The sequence below is a fragment of the Euprymna scolopes genome, chromosome 17 (assembly GCF_053919585.1).
Source record: "Euprymna scolopes isolate OS-2025 chromosome 17, ASM5391958v1, whole genome shotgun sequence".
NCBI lineage: Eukaryota > Metazoa > Mollusca > Cephalopoda > Sepiida > Sepiolidae > Euprymna > Euprymna scolopes.
Window position 1 is genome coordinate 17267723 of NC_136498.1, and position 24266 is coordinate 17291988.

Sequence of the window (24266 nt, forward strand, 5' to 3'; positions counted from 1 at the left end):
GATGAAACTATTTTGGGAGACAGGCATATTTTGAGCCAAGAAATCTACATTTAGTCTTGTACAATCAAGTCTTGCCAGGAAATAGAAAAAAAGTTACATTCAATAATTCTTTCATTAATCGACAAAAGAAGCAAAAATGCAAATTATTATAGCTAGTCAAAAGGGAGAGCAGGATAGACAGAAGAGTGTACAGTGGTTGAGAGTGTGCACCAAACTAATCTTGTTCTAAAGTATTATGGGAGAAAAAAGATGGAATCGTACGGCAGCTTATGACAGAAAATAAAGTATGACCTACCAAATCACATGGAAACTTAAACCTGACTAACATTAGCCGTTTGTTATAATCCATCTGTATAATATTATGTATGTGTATACGTTTATATGTTCACGTGTTCAAGATTCACTCCTAAACTAATTAACTGATCATTATGCTAGGTGTAAATAATAATAATAATCTATCTATATAAAGTTAGGTATGTTTACCAATTCTGCAAGAGTGTAAAACTATGTGTGCCTCTTGACAATCATTGACCACAATGCTTGTGCTGTGGTTTTCTTCTCCATCTTGTTCTCGTCTTGGCCATGTCGTGTTGGGGATCGTCGAGGGTGCAAGCACTGGTTTACAAGTACAAAAAACATAAAACAATGCAAGCTTACAAGAGAAAACACAAACTCCAATACATTGTGTATAGATCAGTTTTATTCTGCATGTGTGAGTATGTGATACCATCCTATGTGTATATGTTTATATATTCGTACGTACAAGATTAATTTCTAAACTACTTAACTAATCATTATACTAGGTATAAGAAATAATTATGTATCTATATAAAGTTAGGTATGTCTATTTACCTATTTTGCAGGAGGTTAAAGGCAAAGTTAGCAAGGTTTTAAAAAATCAGCACCTTAGGTAAAGTACACCGCAAAAAATGCTTAAGCAGCCCCATTGACATTCCTTAGTAAGGGAGCTGCAAATGATTAGCAATAAACTAACCAGTTTTCAGAGAAAAGGTAAAATATGGGAGAGTGGAAGAAATTAACAGAACTATACCTCAGTCCGACAGCAACAAAGTCACTATCAGACTGATTGTCAAAAACGTATCCCAAACTGGTATGAACACCTACTCAAGCTGTGCCAGCGAAGTATGTGTATATGCTCATATATTTGCTGTACAAGAATCACCAAAGTTATCTCAGAAAATCCGTTCTGACAAAAATTTACTTTCGGGCTATTTAATGCCAAATCTGATCATTTTGGTAAAAGTTTTTATGCTTTAAGTTCTTTACGTCTTCAAATATTTATACAAGATGTTTAGTTTGGTTGTTTTGTAGAATATGGTTGAGTTTTACAAAAGGAAAATAAAGCATTTGGGGTCAGAAAGCTGATACTCAACTAGTGGAATCCCAGAATTCACTTGCATGTAACGTACAGTGTGGACATAGATGTAAATTCAATGTTGAGTGACAAATGAAAATACTAAATCTAAATAATTATAACTAAAATCATTACAATCAGGGACGTGCAGGGATGGTGGTGCTAGGGGTGCCCAAACACCTGCCCCTTTTACTCATGTTTTAAAAGTGCCCTTTCCAGAGGAATGTATTATAAGCCTTTACCACACTATTACTATATTTTGCACTGAAAAAGTTCTGATTGTTATCATTAGTTGTTATAATCTATAATATAAATCACACCTGCCTGTTTAAATGTATGTATGTATGTCTATCTGCCTAAAACTTTTGACAGAGGTGATGGATTTTCACGAGATCAGTATCGTTTTGAAGCTCAACTCTTCGGACAACAAATATCGAAAAATTGGCTAAAAATATTCCTTCCTTCACCCTCAACTGGGCACTTTTTTTGGAGGGGTCACTTTTTTTTGCCGATATTATCAAAAATCATCCCCTCTTTTCGACTGACTAGCCTTAATTTAAACCTACGTCATTTCCGGTTTGGCGATAGGCGCAATAGCAAACGCACTACGTTTTTTCCTCCTTCGCCATACGGGTTTGAGCCTGCCTGCCTACTACCACCTTTTTTTTTTGCTCAACACACACCTCCTCCAAACACCCAGGCAAGCCGGGTACCCAGGCTAGTTTATAATAGAAGCAAAATAAAATAAGTTTGAAGTTTGTGCCACATCTTACCCAATTGCTAAAAATTTGGCAGTGTCGGAAGCCGAGCTTTGAAGTCATATTTGAATAACCTGTGATTATGAAGTCATTTATAGTAACTGATGGGATAATGCCTGTTTCACAGATATAACAGATCTGATTAAGTCTCCTGCAAATGGATTTCAACCACTGGAAAGTATTATATATATAAGTCAACATCTATCAAGGCCGGAAGACTACTCAAGAATGTGTATGGTAGTCATCAGAACAACAGCATAGTAATCATTATTAATGGGAATTTGGTATAATTTGATTATTTAAGATGACGGCTCAACAAGAACTTGTTGGCATTTTATTTGAAGACGACCATGTTGTAGTCAGTTGGAAAGCAGGTCAGCGGAACAGATGGAAAGGGAAACCTGATCGAGATCTATGTTAGATGTTTGGATTTTGGGTTTATGTCTTCATTTTGTGATTTGTCATGTTGAGATGGGACGATTTGTGGAAAGGTTCAGTAGAGGAATATATAGAGTAGAACCAGTGAAGAAAGAAAAGCAGTGGAAGTTCCCACTAATAAGGCATCGAGAAACTCCACCAGAAACTACTGCATGATTCAGATTCCAGTCACCAAATGATATTTTACACTTGCTAGTAGGACAGCCTCCTTGGGAATCACTCCAAGGTTCGTGTTCCTGATCTATCAGGTAGATAATGTCAGCCCAGGTAAAATGTTGGTTTTCAGCACTCTTATTAGTGACATGGCAACAAAAAAAAAAAAAAAAAAAAAGAATTACACAAATCATCTCCAGTTACTTAATTGCCGCCATAAAAGGACAGCATTTTCTTCCTCTTTTGTCAGAAACATTGCTCATAGAAAATGAAGACAGAGTGGTAAATTAGGAACCGCAAGATCTTATAAATTTAATCGATTTTTTTTCATGGTGTTCACATTTCAATATTAAGGGTTTTGTAACTTTTTGGTCTTTAGGAAAAACATAAAAAGCAAATAAAATATAAACATGAAAGTATCCAATTGAATTTTTAAGAATTATTATAGAAATACAGAAACTGACAAAATATGCAACAGAGAAGGATGTATTTTTGTTATATATATATTTATATTATTCTTTATGTAAATACAGTCATATCTTGCTACAATGTACAGACCGTTTCAATCATAATAGATCTCATCAGGCAAGAAAAATTTAAAATTAAAAATGGTTCAAGACCATTTTCAATTTTAGAGGAGATATACTTTGCCATGACTGGCGTGGAGCGAGGTTAAAGATCATATATATATATATATATATATATGAGAGGGAGAAAATTAAAAAGGTATGGACTTGCCAACAAATTCTGATAAAAGAGATTTAGGCAACACAGATGATTTGTTTATAGTGGTAAAGGCTTTGTGTAGGACCATTCACATTTTCTGGAGCCACTGCTAATCTCAGTCGGTGCAAATGATTGCCAAAAGACAGAGCAGATAGTAAACCTCGGGTTTTTATGGAGTTTTCCTTTCCATAGATGACTGAGGGTTATATATATCATGATCACGTTGACACATCAGTTCTTACTAGATCACCAAAGGTAAGCAACAATGATCTTGGCTAGTACCAGATGGGTGACCATTTGGGAATATAAATGCCGTATGTATTGCACCAAAACAGACATTTCCAGGTTAGTATCTGGCAACACGTTTAAAACCACTGGGAGAGATGCATTATATATATGTCACTTTGCGAGTATGCGAGTTTCTTCCTCATAGGTTCCGAAACGGCTGAGCCTATCTTTTTGCAAATTTGACAAAGCTAATTTATATGTTTGGCAGTGTTCTTATATATGTCTTGTATATAAATTCATCGAATAAGTACCGGAAATCAAAAAAATCCGATCTTAAAAGTAGCTTTTCTTTCTTATAAATAAAAATAATTTTTACACAGTAATATTTTACGTTACACCGGCAAGGTAGAAACATTTCAGCAAATCATTTCTTCTTGAGACATAGTTCAGTGGTAGAGCATTCGACTACAGATCAAATGATCCCCTGTTCAAGCCCAGGTGTACCTCACTATTTTATTTTAATTTTTTCTTATTAATGAGTTCAATTTACGACAAAAAAGATACCATTTAAAATCACCGCAAATCATTTAAAAAAAATTTTTTTATTACATTTTCACCCCTAACAAGGCACATTGCCACTTTGATGTAGGGGGCTACTATCAGGGACATAAGCTACAGGGGTACTATGTGGAGAGTTGGGCAGAAGATGTCGGTTCACGTTACACTTGAACTTCTGCATGTAAGTACAGTTGGGAAAGCAGGAACCCGGAAGGGAATTCCAAAGTCTAGCGGTTCTGGGGAAGAAACTACTGGAGTAGAAGGCTCTCTTACATTTAGGGATCTTAACTGAAGGGGTGGGATTTTGCTACTTGTTGGGTTTGTCGGGAGTATTTACGTTGAGGGGGTACAAGTGCTTGCAGTTTGTCGAAACATTCACTGTTAAAGTACTTGTAGAACAGACAGAGGGATGCTAGATTTCGTCGATGGGACAGAGGCTGAAGCTTAGATGACAGTTCAGGCGACTCTTTTGAACCTTGTCTAGAAGTGAGAGACTAGTAGCAGATGCACCAGTCCAAATATGACAGCAATACTCCATACATGGGCGAATGGTGGCCTTATAGAGGTACAGAATACTTTCAGGCATTAGTAGCTTTCTAGCAAGGTAGAGAGAATCTACCTTTGTTGCAGCAGTCCTGGCAATGTTCTCAATGTAATTGTTCCAATTCATGTTTCCTATGAACATTAGACCGAGGAGTTTAAAAGATGTACTTTCAGATAGAGAGTCTTTGGCCATTGCTATTGGTGGTAGAGAAGGTTTCTTGTAGTTATTGAAGGAAACAAGTTTAGTCTTGGAAGCATTGAATGTGACCATCCATTTTTGTCCCCATTCCACTACAGATTGGAGGTCATCCTCTAGTGTTTCTGCCATTTCTCTAGATATGTGTTCATTTGTTTTCCTATCATGTCTGTTATAGAGCATGATGTCATCAGCATATATACCGATCTCACAGACAATTTTATCAATGAGGTCATTTATGAATATTAGGAATAATAGAGGTCCAAGGATATAAATGCAGGCGTGCCCCAGGGGTCTATCATATTGTTTAGATGTACAACCATCGAGGACAACCTGGATTTTTCTCTTATCTAAGAAGGATTTAATTATGTTAAGTATTCTTCCAGTGATACCGTATGATCTGATTTTCCTGAGAAGACCTTCATGCCATACCCAGTCAAAAGCCTTAGATATATCTAAAGCTACCGCTCTACCCTCTCCTGCTTTGTCAAGTGAACGGTATATATGCTCAGAGATTAGTTAGGATGTCTGCCGTGGAACGGGCTTGCCTAAATCCATATTGGTGGTCGGTCAGAAGTTTAGCATCTGTAAGGTGATGGACTACAGCTTGGTTAATTAAGGTCTCAAATATTTTGGTGAATAGTGGGAGGATGCTAATGAGGCAGTAATTTACTGGGTCAGTTCTTTCGAAAAATTGATACCACAGAAGCAGTTTTCCAACAGGCAGGAAAGCAAGATTCATTAAGGCATTTGTTGTAAAGTTTGGAGAGAACCGGAGCTACTTCGGTGGAGCACTTTTTTAATAGCACAGCCGGGATGAGATCAGGTCCACATGCTTTTGAAGTGTCAAGATTTTTTATGATATCATGCACTTGAGAAGGGGTGATTTTCAGATCATCTAGTGTGGCGTCTGTCTGCAAAGGAAAGTCAGGGAGGGGGTGGTTAGCAGGGTCCAGTGTGGAGTTGGAGGGAAACCGACTGGCAAGCATGTTAGCCTTCTCGGTTGCTGGGCAAACAACCTCATGATTGTTGGATAGTGGGGGAATTGTTGATTGCCCATTACTTACTACACTGTTGTAGATTTTCCAGATGTCATGGGTTCCTAATTTCTGTGCTTCGATGCGTTTTTTTGGTGGTTGCTATTTCTTTCTTACAGTTATTTCTGGCTTCTATATACTTCTGTCTGTTTGAACTGGACTTATGTCGGTTATATCTGCGGTACGCATGCTGCCTTTGCGCGATGGCAACTGCACAAGTAGAAGTAAACTATTGGGGAGATTGCTGTTTTGAACCACTCTGTGGTCTCATTTGCACACTGTTCAGCAGGAAGTGAGAAGATATTTCACCATGGGGTGTCTCTAATGAGATCCCTGATGGCTTCCCAGTCAGCCTTATTATAATATCTCGTTTTGAGCAATGGCTCTTCCGTTTTGGCTCTAGAGTTTAGGGCGATTTCAACCATTATCACTACATGATAAGCATTTCTTCCTTTGCATATTTTAAATGCAAACATTAATCAGAAGTGAATTTTCCAGGACATATCGTCAAGCCCAAATATCAGTTGATGTGATATTGTAAACAAAAACAGATGGAACCTGATGAATGACAAATTATTCCTCATAATATATATAGAAGATGTTTATAATAATATGTAAACAATCTTTATATAGATATATATAGATGTTTATAATAATATGTAAACAATCTACATAAATTAAAATATCATGTTTAAGCATATTGTAGGACCGGGCAATGCTGGACTGCCAGCTAGTGTGTGTGCATGCGTGTGCTGAACTTGCTAAATGAACAGTCTCTCCAGTAGAAAGACACATGACATAATCACTGTATATATTTAATATTCGTTTATTCATGTGTAATATCTTTCAAACTTCTTGGCCTAACGTTCACAGGAAACATGAGTTGGAAAAATTATATTGAAAACATTGGAGTTGGAACAATTATATTGAAAACATTGCCAGGGCCGCTGCGAAAAAGGTAGGCTCTCTCTAGCGTGCTAGAAAACTACTGACACCAGAAAGTATCCTGTACCTCTATAAGGCCACCATTCGCCCATGTATGGAGTATTGTTGTCACATTTGGGCGGGTGCATCTGCTGCTAGTCTCTCGCTCCTAGACAAGGTTCAAAAGAGAGTCACCAATCTAATAGGCCCTGAACTGGCATCTAAGCTTCAGCCTCTGTCCCATCGACGAAATGTTGCATCCCTCTGCCTGTTCTACAAGTATTTTAATGGTGAATGCTCTGACAAACTGCAGACACTTGTGCCCCCACGACGTAGACACCCTCGACAAACCTGAAAGGCAGCTAAATCTCACCCCCACACAGTAGAAATCCTTAGATGTAAAAGATCTTTCTACTCCAGTAGTTTCTTCCCCAGAACCGCTAGACTCTGGAATTCCATTCCAGGTCCCTGCTTCCCTAACTGTACTGACATGCAGAAGTTCAAGTGTAACGTGAACCGACATCTTGCTGCCCAAATCCCAACATAGTGCCCCAGCAGTTGCTGCCCCTGATAGTAGCCCCCTACACCAAAGTGGCAATGTGCCTTGTTTGGGGTGAAAATGTAATAAAAAAAATAAAATAAAATAACTGCTTATTTAAAACCATCACGTGATACACAATTATAGCTAGAAGACATGATAAGTGTGTTCGAGATAATTAAATACTACTTATATAAGTGATCAATATTCAAACCAAAGAGAAAATCTATATACTATTGTCTCTAACCACCCCTCTTTTTTTTTTTACTATTACGGCCACCGTTTATCAAGGCCAAGAGCTTCTCAAAGATAAGGATTAATGATTGTCAACCAAAAGATAAGGAACACTATGCAAGTACTAATATCGATCATTGAACTGTATGAACTCTGATTACTTTTGGGGACAGTTCATAAGAATTTGTTGACTTTAAGTCGACCAAATTGTAATCTCTGAGCACCCTAAAACCGGCTTTGAAAGCTAGTAAATGATGCCCCTTTTATCCTCCCTACAACCTATTTCCCCACAAAAGAAATGTTGCAAGCTTATCTCTGCTTTATCATTATTTTCATGACAAATGTTCGAGGTTTCAATCTATTGTCACCCCCCACCACCAAAAAAAAAAACTTTCACAACAAGCACTCATCTAGCTACAACTACTAAACAATTTCCTCTACTCTCTATCTGTAACTAAATCCAAACATAAATTCTATGAACAAAGCTTCTTTCCTAGAACTGCCCACCTGTCCAATGTAAACAAATTCTTGCAGTCCCACCCTATCTACCAAGCTCCAACGTCTATTCTATTGCTGCAATGTTATATCTATGTGCCTGTTTTACAAGTACTTATATAAAATGTATTGATGAACTCTTAGCACTTGTGCCCCCTTGACATATACTCCTGACCAACCTGACAAGCAGAAAATGCCACCCCTTCACTGTTGATGTTCGTAGATGCCGGAAAGTCTTCTACTCTAATACTTTCTTCCCTCATCTTTATAGTTGTTGTTTCATCATGTTTCGACCAACTCATTCTCTGGTCGAAACATGGTGAAACAACTATAAAGATGGGGAGGAGTCTGCAAATAAATAATTAAATACACAAATTACTCATCTCGAAGAATTCCAATAAAAAAAAATAAAATAATAATAATATTGCAATAGAAAAATGCGAGCATGAAAAGATAATTAAACAAAAGCTTTCTGTTATTTTTAAGGTTTGCTTATATATATATATTAGTAAGTTATATATCTATGACCATAGATATTTTATAACTTACTAACTATCTCTACCTATGTATTAAGCACTTTTGAAGTAAATACTTAAGTTTACGCATAAATTTATACTTTCATATATTAATTTTATGTGAGTAAATTAAGTAGTTATATATATATATATATATATATATATATATATCTCGGTCCAGACACACAACTTAGCCAGTACAAATTTTACCAATAAAGAAAAGGGAGTTAGATCACTTCTCACCTTCACTCTATTCCCATGATACGTTTTCCTTTCTGTTTTCTATACAAATTCATACGATTTTGATGTTAGTTACACAACTACTAGCTATTAATTCAACTTTCTAGCTGTCCAACATATAATTATATATAGTACTAAAATAAACTACTCGGAAATGTTTCATTCCCCGGTGTGTGTATGGGGGGGGGGGGGATGGAGTAATTGCTTTATGCTTTATTCATGTATTAAGCAATTTTGAAGTAAATACTCAAATATACATGTGTAATATGATACAAGTGTACACCCCTCCTCATGAAAAGAATTATGGGGAGAAAAATATGCTTCATCAGTGTTCACAGTAATATACATATAAAATAATTTTCTTTTTGTTTAAATTTTCTCTCTTTTTTTTTTTTTTTTTTACTTTACTGATTGAGGTGTTATTTTATATGAATACGCGTAGAGCTATTCCACATTGCTCGAGACAAAATTGTAAATATTTCTATTAAAACTTTCATCTCATTACCTCTCTCAATCCGTCTATCTTTCTCCTCACCCTTCGTTTTCTCTGCCCATTCTTCTCTCTAGACACACATACAACTTTCCTTTATATAGATTCTTCAAGGAAGTAGTTAGTATAAGAGAAGTAACTCTTTGATAAAAAAAAAAAATGATTTTTTTATTTTTTTTTACATATCAAGGCCCGAAGGCAACTTGAAGATGAGGATTAATGTGTGTATTGTAGTCATTAAGATAGTAGCATAGTAATCGTTTGTGGTGGAAATTTGGTATAATTAGATTATTTACGAGGATGGTTCAATAAGAACTTGTTTACATTAGACTTGAAAACGACAATATGGTAGCTGGAAAGTAAACCAGCAGAACAGAGTTCTAGGAAAGAAGCTTTGTTGATGGAATCCATGTTTACGTTTAGGCACCGATAGAGTGGAGGAATTTATTTATAGTGATTTTGGCTAGATGAGTGCTTTTCGTGAAAGATAGGTGAGAGGGGACCATGGATTAGAGGTCAGCCTAACACTTTGCATGTTGCAGAGAAGAGAAAAAGGCATTACCTACTAGATAACAAAATCGGCAGGATAGGTCTTCTGAGCAACTCCTGCCCATACTTGCCTTCAGTACATAAGATAATTTAAAAATATCCCCCCTATAGCAAAATCCATGCCAGTTTAGGGTCAACAAGTGATGAATTTTTTTTTCTAACTTTTAGATATTATTCATCCGAGGCAACACCTATCAACAGTACACAGACTTTGTGGTTCTTTATAATTCAGTTTTTGATTTTTAGCTGTACATTTAAACATAGATACACACATACAACATCCCTTTATAAATAAACTACATGGCATTGCTCAGGTCCATAAAAAAACAAAATAGAAGTTTTAATATAAAAATGTTATACACTTTAACCTGTTTTAGCTGTTTACCTCTCTAAATCTATCCCTCTAGTTTTCTCTCTTTCCTGTTTTTGAACATCCATCATCTCCACCCATTTTTTTTTTCACCTCTACCTAGCCCATTCCTCTCTTGTGTTGAAAATAATAAAATAATAACGTAAGTCATTCACCTCTTCTCTAAATAACGGATAACATTACAAATAGCTGAAAAACCGCCCCTTCCTATGCCGAACCTTATCCCAGTTGACCCCCATAGTATAAATACTTATTTGTAAATTTTAGATATTGATTATTCAAGGCAATGCCGATCAAGCATCTACCAACCTTGCGGGTATCTTTTATAGTTTTTATTTTTAGATGGACATACAAACATATACACACAGTCAACTACCCTTCATATAATAGATTAGTACCAACATTGGCAAAGCAAAAAAAAATTATTTTTGTCATTTTTTTGACGGAGGATGTACACTAACAGTGACTAAAGTTCTAGGTAGACTCAAACTGTTTATCTCATTTCCTCAGGAAGTTTGTTTGCATGACAGCTGTTTTATAAATGAGGTGAGAGATTTTTGAGGAACCATCAGTCAAATCTAACTTAAACAGCTTTTCCTTCTGCTCCACAAATTGCTTGAAATATCAACACGTTTACTACTGTTACTTGTTTCATTACTTTTTACATTATCATATTTGGTTAAACATCTGTTTTACCTAATGGCATGTGTTGGACAGCTTTTAGAAACTGACTTAGAAAAAATTATAGTCAAGATTGTCTGCTTTTTTTTTTTTTCCTGGTTTCTAAGCTACAGACAGGACGATGATGAAAAGCAAGATATGGCCCCTTATGAATTTCTTCTTCTCAGATAACATAAAAGCCGCCCCCCTCTTTACCCCCCCCCCACCGCATGTTAAGAATCACTTTCTTATCTGCTTAACCATGTCTAATTATCCAGCCAAAATGGATAGCAGAAACAGGAATTTAAAAAGAGCAGACAATCTTGACTATAACCTTCACCTGATATTTATTCATCCCTATCTCCCTCACGTCCATTTTTATTACTTTCTCACATGCTTTCCTTGACCTTCCTCACCAAACTGACCCTACTACCTAAACGGGGCTACATCTACTAATCAAAAAATTTGCACGCATTCTTTCAACATATCATAAAAGTTTTATGTTCTGCACACATCTCCTTGTACTGTCCGGATTTAATCTTCCTCTGAGGTCATCAGCTCTAAGCTTGTTTTTAAGACTCACATTACACATGAATCATTATTCTCATCATTTCTCTCCCTGCAACGCATGTCCTCAATCCTCGCTGACTCGGCTCCACTTCTACACATCACACTATACACATGCCAGATAGACTCTTCCCTATGCACTAACGTTTTACAAAACAGATCTTTTTAAAAATTATTTCTTTAATAAATAATTGTTAAGGTATTAAGAACTATCGTTGGAATAACTGCGCAAGATAGAAGAAATGCAGATATTAAAAGAGACAACATTAACAGATTAACGTTCATTAAAAAGAGAGAGAAAAAATAGAGTAACAATGTTCGAGACATGCTTCTTGGCGTCCAGACTCTAGCTATGTACAAAAGGCACATAAAAAAGATTTCATTCAAGAAATATCAAGAGGACAACCACCAAAAAAAAAAAAAAAAAAAAAAAGAAATGGCTGAATACATAAGGGTTTAGACTAGCATGCCACTCCTGACAGACTGTAATAAGTGGTGGAATTTTTTTTTTAAGCATGCGAAGAAGCGTACACATATAAGTCAAGTAATTGTGAAATGTTTGAAAATATTTGTCTTAATAGTGTTTGCTGCATCATGTGGATAGGATTTTGTTGATAGAGGTTGAAGTCAATGAAAGTGAAGTTCTTAAAATATATATATATATACTTTTAATACAGTCGAGTTATCTCTTATAAAGGCCTAAAGGCCACTCGAGGATAAGGATTAATGAGTTTGTCACTTGGACAAGGAACAACATTCTGAGAGGACTGGAAAATGATAATAGGCAAAATAGGACAGCTTGACAAGAATTTGTTAACACTGAACCATGTTGTAGTCAACTGAGAAGTAGACTTGTGGTATTGCATTCCACAAATGGGAAGTTCTGTGAAAGAAACTGTTCATGGAAGTTAGATTTAGTTTAAAGAATTTTCCTTTACAGCAGTTGTAACCAAATGTCTTATGGAGAGGGGGGAGTCAAATATTTAAACTCAATTATACAAAAAAAAAAAAAAAAAAAAACTGATACTGTACGGAAGATGAGAGAAGACAAGTAATAAATGTTTGAAAATATTTATGTACTAATATTGTCCTTTGTTTCATGTGGATCAGACATTAGTGTAAGGGAGGCCGGAAGGGGAAATTCCGTAGGAAGACAATTATCCTTTCACAAATGTACTCATCTCCTTATCCTGATTGACATAAGCTAATCAACATGTCAGATATGAAGAATTATGTACTGAGGCTCTCGAGAAAGAACTCTAACCAAAGGCGGTAACAGAAGAGGTGGGAGGGTCCGAGCACACACACACACACATGATTGGAAGTATTGATTTCACAATTTGCCATCAAATGCTTCTGTTTGTACATTACACAGGGGTGAAGAGTGAAACCTTCCACTACTGTCCTAGCAACAGACAAAATTAGAAAACAAATGAAAACCCCCAAAATTAAAAGCCATTACATTCTGGCAGAGTGAATAACAACAATGTCATTAACATTCCAGTAGTAAAGTCACAAAAGCTTTCCTAGCCTTTTGACTAGAAGCTAAGTGTAGTATTTGTTTCAATATTACATTTAATCTTTTCTGTTCTTTGGCAGGAAAAGAGTAATCCTTTACGCCACAATTTTTATTTTTATCTCAATCTCGAATATCGCTCGGGGGGGGGGGGAGAACAACTAAATATGGATATGTGTTGTTTTTTTTTCACTTAATGTAAGGAGCTAAAAAATAAAAATAAATAAAAATAATACTTCATGGTCAAAAACTAGCAAATGATAAATGTTAGATGGATAAATTCTGACCCAGAACACAGCAATTTTCCCCCTTTATCAGAAACATTGCTCATGGAATGTGAGCACTAACAGACAAAATACGGAAAATGAGATGGCTGAAAGAAAACCCAAGTATTTATAGAAAATGAGAGTCAGTATCTAATATATAAAATTTTGTCAGACCTAAATAGCATTTAAGCTAACAAATCAAATTTTCATTCTGACTAATTTTTTTATTTGTTACTCTTGTATCATGCTATTGCCAATTAACTAACGTATTATTTTGCTACAATTTATTTTGAAAAATATTTCATCTCATGTGGTAGCTTGCTAATATGGAGACATTATTTGATAAACACCTCGGCTAAGAGAAATAACTTATTTTAGTATTCCTTATTTACTTAAGTAGCTTAACTATAATGGTATTTACCAGAGGTGGATTTAGCTGGCTCTACGTGAATTTCAATGCATCCCGCGTCAAAGTTGTCTACCTATATTGATCAGTAGTCTAGTCCTCAGCATACTTTAGCCATTTTCGGTTACAGTGACTATTATGAAAATAGAACTGTGATCAAGGGGAGTTGACTCTTTTTCTGCCCAGCCAGCAGATGTAATCGGTGCTTGTTGGGCCATCAAAGAATTTTTTTTTTTACTTAGATTAATAAGCATAACAAAAAGGTGGTTTTAAAATGTAGAAATATTTACAAAGCAAAATTTCAATGTAATGGATCCCGGGCAACATCACATTAGTAATTAGCTAGTAAAGTTACATTTCTGAGTAAATATGCTGACAGTATCACATTTACAATCAATGCAACCATTGATTGCAAATAATCACAAACAAATCAAGGTTGCAGAGTCAGAAGGTATAAGGTCTGAATGACGATTCCAATAATTCTAACTCCTAAAATTTCAAAATATCCGACTACACCTCATTATTTTAAAGTCTTCCAATATTCAGTAATAGTCAGAATTGTCCGATTTATTCCTAGCTTCCTTTGATCTAGCTCGTTTGACTCAGTCTAGTGGTCTTCATTAATTTACTGTTCAGGGACATGGTTTCCTATTCGAGTAAGTTCTTTTCAAGAATTGCAGACTGGTGTTACTCTTTATCTGCTCACCATTTTCCTCCTACTTGCAGCCTTCGTCTTTTCAACATGAAGACCAATATGCATTTTCTGTCTTTTAGTTAATGATCTTTTGTTCTTTTTAGCTCCTTACATTAAGTGGCTTCATGCCTTGTTTGGAGCGACTTCCATTAATTATTTTTTTTTTTTCTTAATACAGTGTTGGATTAAAAACCTGATTCTGGCTCCTACAAACTCTACAAACTTCACACTCCTGATATAAATGAAAAACATTTTTCTCAAAACAATTAAATTGTATACAAGGTTAAGTTTATATCAATGATGTTAAACCTACAGTAGTCATAATAATCAACTAAAAATTTACATCCAAATCATTTCTTTATATAATTTCATGGGGTGGCGGGACAGTACTACTGTCAAAAGAAGAATAAGATGCCTCCTTCTTCTACTAGTTTGTGAGAGAACCTTGGCCAATGTAAAAAATCCACTTCAGATACCCCCCCTCCCGATCAGAGTAACGCAAGGTCATGGAAAGCAGGTGATTGATGTAATACAAAAGCAATCAGGAATAATTCTGTTAATGGTTTTGTATTTTATTGTGCTAGGCAAAAGATTTCTTTGGGTACAATGGTCAAGACAATCGCCCAGTATGGGCACTGCTCAGACAGAACGAAACTGCAACCTACTGTCTGTACAACTGCAAAGAAAGCTAAGGTAATACATCAAACACTTTCGAGAAACAGCGTGAATTGAGTTCTGAATGATGAGTAACAATGAATTCATGAATGCCTTGAGGGAGAAATAGATAGATGGAAAGTCATAGCCGCCAATGCCTGTACCAGGTAGGATACTTGAATGAATGAATGTAGTTTCACTAACTTGAATATTAGCAGTTTGTTGTTTGCAACTGTTTTTAACACAACAAAAAATAGTTTTTGCATCAATATGTGATAATGGATGAAACATGGATCCATGGCTGTAGAGTCAGCTGAGTGGACAGCAACAGGTGAAAGCTATCCAAATAAACGATACACACAATTTGGGATGCTGGATGTATTTTTTTCATCAATTATCTTGAGAAAGAAAGAACATTCAGAGTGAATATTATGAGGGTCATTCCAATGGTAAGTCCTTCTATTTTTAACTAAAAAAACAAAATGTAGAAGAACTACAAAGACAGGCATGGTACTATTAAAACAGGTAACCTTTTGTGCTCCAGAATTTATTTTTCTACATAATCACCACCATTCTTGATGCCTCAGCCATAAAAGTCCAGAGCACACTTTGTTACTCAAATCTGTCGCCACTCTGAAATCAACGAACCCATCTACTAACTATGCCGACATCAACTCATCGGCTTTGTAAGCGCTCAACAGGAGTCTGTGAATATTGATCAGTTCCATTTTTTTTTGTTTGCATGGAGGAATTCCATGATGTATCTGCTTTTGATAGGAGTTGCTTTCTCAGAGTCTCACACCATCAATATATGCAACGGAGAGATGAAACTTTCAGGTCATGAATAGATAAGTTCAGTCATCATAACAATGCAATTTGCAATCCCCTGCTATATTCAGGCAGAATAAAAAATAGGAGGCATTACTTTTGAAACATCCTTTGTATATAGCGTTATTGGTGCATTTGAAGGAAGAAATCACAATCAAATGAAGGAAAAAGTACTTGTATTATTTAGATTCTTCAGACTACAGTTCTCATCTTGAGTGTGATTTCCACAACGTTTCGGTCGATGTAACTTCTGATTTTCTTCAGGTGCATCTTGTCGAACTCTGGACTCTGCACATAATTTTGAACAGAACCATTTATTTTATTCGCGGGGGTGTGCCAGCCTCCCGTGCTCAGGTCAGCAACTGACCTCTAACCTCATCAGAAACTATGGGTCGTGATCGTCTTTTTCAACCGAGAGGGCTTCACAAAATTCTTTGCGTCTCTGTGTTGGTTTCTGCTGAAAAGCAAAAGCAAAGCTTTGCAAGCACATCGGGAAAGAAGACGAGACACTCAGGGTTCTAGCTACGAAAAGTTAATTTCACAAAAGTTACAGGTTTTTTACATATGTACATCATCAGTTCACCAAAACATTTTTTTTTAAGTCTCACAAAAATCTTATTCTTCGTCCACTGGATGACGGTCAGGATAGAGGGGGGGGGGGTCTCGGCCGTTCTGGGAGTGGTTTTTCTTTCGAGAATTGGCTTCAATCTGCACAAAACAACCTGGGCGTTTGCTTAAATATTAGGGTAACAGGGTTGAGTTGGGTAATCTGCCAGACCAACCAAAGTTCAACACCTCAAAAGGGGAATCCCCAGCCATTTTGCATGTGTGCAATCCAGCAAATCATCCATAGTTTGAAAATCTGGGACCAAAAATGAAATCTTTTCATACGACCCTAAGGTGTCAAAACCTGTCATTCAGAAACCCATTGTTTGAACAAGTGTTCTTCAGGCCAGCATAGGTCTGGTTTCATCTCCACATTCTGGCATTTCCTGTTATTGGATTTTTTTTTAAACAATGAAATTTATGTCTGTTTTTCTCAAGTCACTTTTGATAGGTCACCCACCGCTGTCCGGGATTCATTTAACATTCAACAGACAACCTTAGCATATTTACCCGGCCTCCCTCAGGGTTTAGGGGGGTCTCAACCTCCCCAATGGGGAGCAACATCGCTCCCTCAAGACGGTGACATCACAGGGGTAGCATACTCTGGTTTTGCCAGCCATGACTGGATAGAGGCTCTAAGTAATTCGGAATTGTATTTTTGGTCGCCTGCACTGAGGATTGAACCTTCAAAAGAAGGCCACTTTTACAACTGGATTTTACCAAGTACTCTAACCACTGTGCCACAGGGCCCTCTGGAAATACATGTCCGCAAGGACTCATGGAGCAGTGGTTAAAGTACTTGAATTAAATGAAGAGTTCTGTTTGAAATTCCATGCAGATCCGAGTTTAACAGAAAGATTCCCCCCAGAGTTCAACAAGATACATTTGAAGAAGGTTGGAAGTTACATTGACTGAAACATTGTGAAAATGACACTCAAAACGAGAACAGTAGTTCAAAGACACCAGATAATCAATCCTCATCTCAAAAATTCAGAAACTTAAGTACTCTTTCACCAAGACAATGCACAGAGTCACAAATCAATTGCAATGATGGCAAAACTATATAAATTGTATTTTAAATTGCTTCTGCATCCACCGTGTTCTTCAGATTTGACTACTCCAGTGCCTACTGGCTGTTTGCAGACCTCAAAAGAATGCTCCAGGGAAGAAGATTTGGATCCAATGAAGAAGTGATATTTGAAAGGGGAGCATATTTTTAGGCTAACAGCAAACTAATGAATGTAAAAACAAACAAAAAATGTCTGCCTTTAATTAGAATCCGCCCCCTTAATAAAATGTGAATAAAAAGCAAGACAACATAAATAAACTTAAACATTTGATCTTATTCAATAGAATATGATGTATATAAAATAAAATACGCATGAAGTGTGCTTGAAACCAAATTACAACGTAATATTAGGAAAATAAACAAATATTTTACTTGTTTGAAATTTATCACAAATATATTTCAGAGGTAGACTCCATCTTCAGTGTGTTCTTTTGTTTCTTTTTTTCCTTTTCTTCCTTGTAATTTGGTTTCAAGCGCACTTCATGCATATTTTATTTTATTCAAATTAAAACAACGTTTCTATTGAACTCTCATGATGTATATATTTGTATATTATGTTTTAAAAACTTTTTTGTCTTGTTTAAAATTATGATACAACTGGTTGTTTTTACATTACCATATTGGTACCAGAGTTCATAAAACAATATTATAATTAATGACATACACAATACCAAATCCCTTCCTTGTTTCAAATTCAATCCTAGAATCCATAAAATCTTTACAATTTTCTTTGAAATTTAAAAAAATAATAACTGTTAAATTGAAAGCAATAAATCAAAATTAAAAATATTAGTTGGATTATCCAAACTACTGTTCTCATTTCAGATGTTATTCCCAAATGGTTCCACGGATGTAACCTACAACCTTTTCTCAGGTCCGTCTTGTCAAACTTGGAAATCTAAAGAATTTTAAATGGAAATGACCTATGGTGTAACGGATATAAGTGCTATGTAATAATCACTTCTAAGAGATAATTTTATGGAAATTGAAGGCTCAATTCTAAGTGCGAGTAATATGAAGACTACAATTACAAATTAAGCTAATGGAATGAGAGTAGGTTATCCCTTCCTCCAGTTCCAGTCAAAATTTCGTACAGATTCCAGAGTTCAACAAGATACACTTGAAGAAAGAATGATTACATTGGCTGAAGCGTTGTGAAAATAACACGCAAGATGAGAACAGTAGTCTAAATAATCCAACTCATCAATCCTTATCTAAAAAATTTAAAACCGAGTATGACATTTACAAATTGCACGAATAATTTTTATTTTAAACATTTTATATTTAAGATCTGACCATATTTCTAATGCCTAAAGTTAAAATTAAGTGTAATTTCACAAAAGGCGAATCAATAAAATGTATGGTCAATTTATTTCAAAGTCTCAACTCCTTTTGTTGCTTTCTGCTGCTCCCTTCTCTCCCCTACACACACAGTGATACCAAAGTAATGGCTTTTAAGAATGAAGACAGAACGACAATTCAAAGTTTTATTCTTTAATGCAATCTGTAATTATGGTTACTGTTTTATGAAATTGACTGTTGAAAATGGGATCAAGTAATCATTAAGCTATACAAGGTGGAACGATAAAAGTGTCTCCCCAAAGAAAACAGCACTACAGCTTTATTTTAAAACTTTTATTGAAAAAAAACAATTCAGATAACTTGATTATGTAGAAGAGCTGAGATCTATTCAATGTAGCCACCTTCAGCCTCAATCATCGCCTCGATATGGGTCCGGAACTGGGAGCATGCCTTTTATGGGAGTGCAGCAAATACTTGGCAGATGGCGGCAATCAGACTGGCTTTGGTGTTGTGGGAGTACTGTTGGTGATGTTCTTGGTGAATGACCAAACGAAGTAGTCTAGCGGATTCAAGTCGGAGGTGGGGGGTGGGAGCCAATGAGAGAAAGGTACAAAGCCATAGCACACTTTTTGAAGCCAAACCCGAGTCTCTTTGGACTTGTGGGCTGGCACCAAGTCCGGCTGCCACACACAGGGTCTGCCAGTTGTTACCTGATTGTACCAGGGAATCACCACACTCCTCAGTACATCCAGGTACACTTTGGTGTTGACTTTCAAGCCGACTTCGAAGATGTTAGATGGCATGATGTGGCTCTCACTTGAAACCATATCAAAGACCATAACCGTGGCCGAAAACTAGGTTTTCATCACCCTGGGCACGTCCCTGTTATTCATGGCAATCCAGCGATGCATTTTGAGGGTGCTGGCAATGATCTTGCTGTCATAATTTGGATCAGTAGAGAGCATAAGTTGAACAGCAGTGCATCTTCGATCTCGTTCGTTGAACATTGTGTTACTTTCAGATATGATAGAAGGCTCCTATTGCTCTTGGGATTTGTACACAACTGGACAACTAATAGATGGTCTGCAACAAAAAAAAATAAATAAACGGTTTTCATCAAATAGAAATGGAATCATGTCTTTTCTAGGGTGACAATTTTATTGTGCCACCGTGTATTTCAATAGTTACCTCATTAAATAAGAGAATGAATTAAGTCACAAATTGACCAACTCGTTATTGAAATACTGGCATAATTTAATGAGCCGTGAATTAATAAGAAATCATCACACAAGCAAATGAATGGCTTCCTTAGAAAAAATACAAAATAAAAACTGAACTGAAAACCCAGATATGAGGGAGGAACACAAAACTAATATCAAAACTAATATTGGCATACCGTTCAAGTCTAAAGACAAAAACACACACACACGCACACACAATGTGTTTGTGTTATCAAAATAAATAAGAAGCAACAAAAATTGTCCCAATTTACAGTGAGTATATTTAAAGTCACTCTAAAAACAAAAAAAACAGCTGTCTTGTTTACATTTATATAAACATATATTGCTTCAAACATGGCGTGAAGCCACTTGATGTAAGGAGCTGTCAAGAACAGAAAATGATTGCAAAAACAGGAGATGCCTATTGGCATTAATCTTGAAATGACCAAGGTTATAGGTAGAAGGAAAACATTCAATCAAAAGAGTTCCACGAGTCTGTAGTTCTTGGAAATAAGTTACTGGAATAAGAAGTTGAATTAACAGTGAGGTATCAAAACAGCGAATTGATGGAGATTAATACATCAAGTAACCTGCTGCTGATACTAACATTTGCTTGAATGTATTCTGAATTACCTCCCTTACCATTGGTGAATTTCTGAAATGAAGATTGATTATTCATATTATTTGGTTTCTTCGGATGACTGCATTATCTGCACAGACTTTCAAACAGAACCCTTTATTTAATTCACAAGGATAGCATGGACTGTAGCGCAGTGGATAGAGTACTTGGTAAAATTCTGTTGTAAAGTTACATTCTTCTGGAGGTTGAAGGTTTAGTTTGGGCAACACTCAATACACTTGTGAATCGTTTGGGACTTTTACTAGTTCAGATTCTCGACTTCAACAAAATATACTTGAAGAAGGTTGGAGGTTACATCAACCGAAACGTTGTGCAAATAACACTCAAGATGAGAACAGCAGTCCAAAGAATCCAAATAATACAAATACCTCCATTGATTTTACATGCTCAGGAACAGATATTGAAATAAAATATACGTAGAAATATTCATTTTCGTCTATTTTTACTATTATTGTTGTTGTTATATTATCGTTTATTTCCACGTGTCCATCATCGTTTTTATTATTATTATTATTATTAGCAAGATAGAATTATTCTATTACCGTCTTGCTTCATATAGTGACAAGAGCTTCAGACAGAAGCTGCTGCCTGATCATCGATAAAAAAAATGTCGAAAGCAGCTGTAGATACGAACAAATAATTTAATATATTGGATAATTAAGATTTATTGATGGCATAATTAGGCGGCACAAATGAAATTTTGCCTCAGAAAACTTAATTATTTTATTGGAAATTTTAAACATTTTTTTTTTTTTGCATACACAATCTGGACATATGCAACTTTGAAGAAAAATACATGGTTGATTAACAGTAACCGTTTAACAATACATAACAAGTTTATTAATAACTAGCGAGGGTATCCAGCGTTGCCCGGGTGTTTCGAGGTGTGTTGAGCACAAAAAAAAAATGTGTTAGTAGGCAGGCAAGCTTGAACTCGTGACGCAAAGGCGGAAAAGAAAGTGAAAGAAAAGCTAAGATCTTACCGCTAAGCTAAGACGTGAGATGGAAGTGAAAAACGTTCAAATTTATCGATGTCAATCAAAACATTGACTTGCTAAGTGAATGAGTTCACGCAGAAATGAACATTGGCTGAAGGTCAGTTCGGCTTCCCACCGTTTCATTTATTTGTTTCCCCACGATGTTGGGGAAACCAAGCTCCCCCGAAAAAGGGGGGAACTCTCAAATGAATAGCAATTGTCTAATATGAAGGCTTTTCCCCACATTAATCAAAGCTAATTGCTTTCAAGGCGTCCCGGCACGAAAAAGACGAACAAGCACACGAAAGGGCGGAATAGCGTGAATTTTATAAAAGCCAATCAAAATAAATGTAGAGACAACATGCGTTCACAAATCGTAGATATTATGATCTAAGGAGCATATAAAAAGTTGTACAAGATAATAAACCTCTTGAGACCCCCCCCAAAAAAAAGGCTTTCTTGGACATACAAAAATGCACACGGCCGTTTTGCCTTTTATATATATATGTAGATGGAAGTTTAGTATCTGTCTGAAACTGAAACTATACTATCACTTCTATTTAAAGTACTACCATACCATCTTTTAATGCTCAATTCGGTTTACTATACTATTTCAGACTTGTATACTATCTTTCAATGCTTTCTTCCGTTGTAGGTTATGTAATATCTGGTCTTATGACACCATCTACCTAGGCATTACCTCCTCCTTAGAGGTATATATTCGTCAATGCTATTAAAGCATTATTTCCTCTTATATTTTTTAAGGGTGTGTAGTATCTGTTCTGTTGTCATCCCAATGATTACCTCACTTCTATATAAAAAAAATAATAGGCAATGATATACTGGCAAAAATGACTAGTCTATTATATAAAGAACAGTTGTCTATGCATTTTTATGTTTGTATGTCCAGTTAAAACTTATAAACTATAAAACAAAGAACCACAAAGTTAGTCTATTCTTGACCAGCATTGCTTTAGATGAACAATACCTAATTTTTTTTATTTTTTATATTCATTCTTTGGGGGGTCAACTGGGTCAGGTTTCATTAGGGAGAGGTTCGGTTTTTTTCAGGGTTACGTACTAATTTGGAAAGAAAATGCAAACTCATTACTTTTAAAAATCCGTTATATAAAGTAGAATTGTGTGTGTGTGTGTGTGTGTGTGTGTGTGTGTGTGTGTGTGTGTGTGTGTGTGTGTGTGTGTGTGTGTCCAGCTTGAGAGGAATGAGCAGATAAGAGGAGGAGGGAGTTGGGGAAATAAAAAAATATAGATATTTTAATAGAAATAGGTTACATTTTTGCCCTGGATAATGCGGGGGGGGGGGTAGCCATGCTGGTTAATAAAATAGAGTTTATTTTTTTATAACGTTAACACTAAGTATGGCTAGGGTTGGTATTAAATTAAATAAATAACGCTTCCCTATATTAATAAAATGGTGTAATTCACTTTTGCATTCTTTTTGAGAAGGATAGGTTCACTACCAAAGTTATAAAAGGTGTTATACCATCCCAAATTATTTTTTTATATTTAGCAGCAAGTTCCATATTTACTGATTTTACATGTGAAAGATCTTTTGAAAAATATTTTTGTTCATACTTCCTGTCATCATTCCGGTTTTTCTGCATTGCTATCATCCTTCATATCTGTTTACCAGCAATGCTTCAAGTAAACAACATTTGTCTTTTTTTAATGAATCGTCTTCAATATGCATGGTTATTTTGGTATTAAATAATCCGAAAGGGTTGATGTACTGTTAGAAGACAAACCAAACTAATTTTATTTTATTATTCCTAGGAAGTTCAGTTATACTCCCTCTCCGATTTCAAAAACATTTTGGATAAAATGAAACAGGATTAGTCTGTTCTTTGTTTTATAAGCGTTACAATTGAAGAACCATAAAATCTGAACAATTCTTGAAGAATGGCCAGTAACCAGCCCATAGGGAAAATAATGTCCACATAAGAATTAATTAGTACTTTGTTTTATGAGCCAGGGAACCCAGTAGAGTTGGCTCATAACTATAATTGGGAGATGGCAATGTTAAAGAAAATAACAAAGATAAAGTTTGCAGAGAAAGGGGGGAATATTGCATATTTTCTAGCAATAATATTCAGATGTTTCGCTTGAGGAGATAAATTGATCTAGTTCAGCATTTAACATTAAACTAAAGGTCGAAATGGTGAAACATCAAGAATGAATTTTTGCTTTCTATTTGCTTTTGCAGGGGATGAGGCATCCTACCGGATGCCAGAAATCTACCCATTATTTCAAAGAATCCAACCAAGAGATCGTTTTAAGATTCTAACCATCCTTTAAAGTGCAACTGTCTAGACCTCTCTTGCACTAGGTTCACCGGATATATTCATTAGGCAGATTTTTAAAAGATTTTTTTTTTTTTTTGATAAGCCTTGGCCCTATAATTACTGGCATAAATGGAAATTTACCTAAGGTTGCAGTTTCTTTTCATATCATACATAAGAATTTAGTATGTAGT

At 35.8% G+C, this 24266-nt stretch overlaps 1 protein-coding gene across 2 annotated transcripts in view; it reads right to left on the bottom strand.

Moving 5' to 3' along the window:
- The window catches only part of LOC145296697 (trafficking protein particle complex subunit 13-like), a 761029-nt gene that overhangs the window by 622508 nt on the left and 114255 nt on the right, over positions 1 to 24266 (bottom strand). The gene's annotated exons all lie outside the window — the stretch shown is intronic.